Raw genomic sequence first — 1658 nt, forward strand, 5'->3', positions numbered from 1 at the left:
ACTACACACACACACACACACACATATATATATATATATATATATATATATATATATATATGCATATATTTATCTATATTTATCTAAAATTGGGCAATGTTTGTATTTCCATTTCAGATGCCACCGGGTAGGCAGTTCTGGTTCCGCATAGCCTCAGTACAAGCGTTTGAAGAGAAGCTGAAAAATGCACACACAGACATGGGTATCTCCAGAGACAGTTGGACCCCAGTGTTCTACGACAATGAAAACTCCCTCAAGGATTTGTTCTCAAGCTGGTTACCTATCATGCTCATCGCCGCCATTCCTATATACTTCATATTTAGGTATGTACAGTTGTATTCGTATTCGTGTGGTGTCTATGTTATTGTGTGTGGTTATATATGTTCATCTGCGTAGATCAAAATGAGTTTTTACATCCCGTATATGTGCGTATGATGTGTGTGAAAAGTATCTGTACATTCGTTAGTACAAATATCGAATCCTCCATTATGGATATGTTCTCTGCTCTGTGTTGCCTACTTTCTCATACTATTCGGCGATATACCTTTTGTAGTTAGTGTTTAGGTACACACATGTGTATTGTTAGGACATCTGTGCATACCCGTGGGTTCATCTGTCTAGTTTAATGTATGTGTGTGTTCCGTACATGTGCGTATGCGTGCGAAAGACATCCGTAGTGTAGCCTTTTTCGTTAGTGCTTTCGTTAGCGAAAGCTCCACCATACACATATTCGCCTAGTATTCTCATCGCAGACACACCTTCGTATAGGTTGTCCGAATACTTGGTCTGTATATTTGTGTGATTTACATGTGCATTGGCGAGTGTTGGTGTTGGTGTTGGTGGAAATATTTTCATGACTTGTACGTGTACGTATGCGTGCGCGTGACAACCGAATGCTCGTTGCTAAGGAACGAGAGCTATAGAAGTCTTCGTTTTAGAAGGTCATTTGTAGTTGGGTGATAGTTGCATTCTTCGTGGCAACCTATTTGTCGTATGTTGCCTAAGTGTCTGCGAAAGTCTGAACTCTACATGTTCTCCAAGATGATCCCAACATACATACGTCGGAAAGAGGGTTAATAACCCTAAACCCCCAAAACCCTAAATCCATCTGATTTCGCCACCTTACTTTAGCGTATGTCTCAAAGCAGCATCTATTTCATCCCATTTCTAGGTTGCGCAAAGGCGCGGCGGGTGCAAATGGTCCTGGTCCTGCCGCGGGAGGGCCAGGGGGTATGTTCGGTATAGGGAAAGCCAAAGCAACCGTCATCTCGGGAGAACAGGCTGTCAATGTCAAGTTTTCTGACGTAGCAGGTAGGTAAAAATCTCTTTTATGGAACAGTTTTTCTTTTTTAGCAATCATCTGCTGTTATTGTTGCTATAGTGTACGTGACTGCGTATATATATATATTGTTTAACTAAGGCAACAGTTCTCACGGGATAACTGTCTGTCATTGTCAGATTTTTGGATATAGGCGTTATGTAGCTCAGCTATTTATAGAACAGCTCATGGAAGCAAACTTATGTTATACCGCCATCTTCTACGTAGATAATTACACACATACATATCATTAGGCCATAGCAACTGCAATCATGAGAGAATAGCTCGTCAAACGTCGAGTTCTTCGACATGATGTATGTTTATTTATGCTATATATATA

At 40.6% G+C, this 1658-nt stretch overlaps 1 pseudogene across 1 annotated transcript; it reads left to right on the plus strand.

Annotated features, from left to right (window-relative positions):
* Positions 1–117: 117 nt before the first annotated feature.
* On the plus strand, positions 118–323 carry SARC_15614 (hypothetical protein; annotated as a pseudogene; the record flags this gene model as incomplete). Its single annotated transcript has 1 exon — positions 118–323.
* Between the last annotated feature and the right edge of the window lie 1335 nt (positions 324–1658).

This window comes from Sphaeroforma arctica (genome assembly GCF_001186125.1).
Source record: "Sphaeroforma arctica JP610 unplaced genomic scaffold supercont1.6427, whole genome shotgun sequence".
NCBI classification, from domain to species: Eukaryota; class Ichthyosporea; order Ichthyophonida; genus Sphaeroforma; species Sphaeroforma arctica.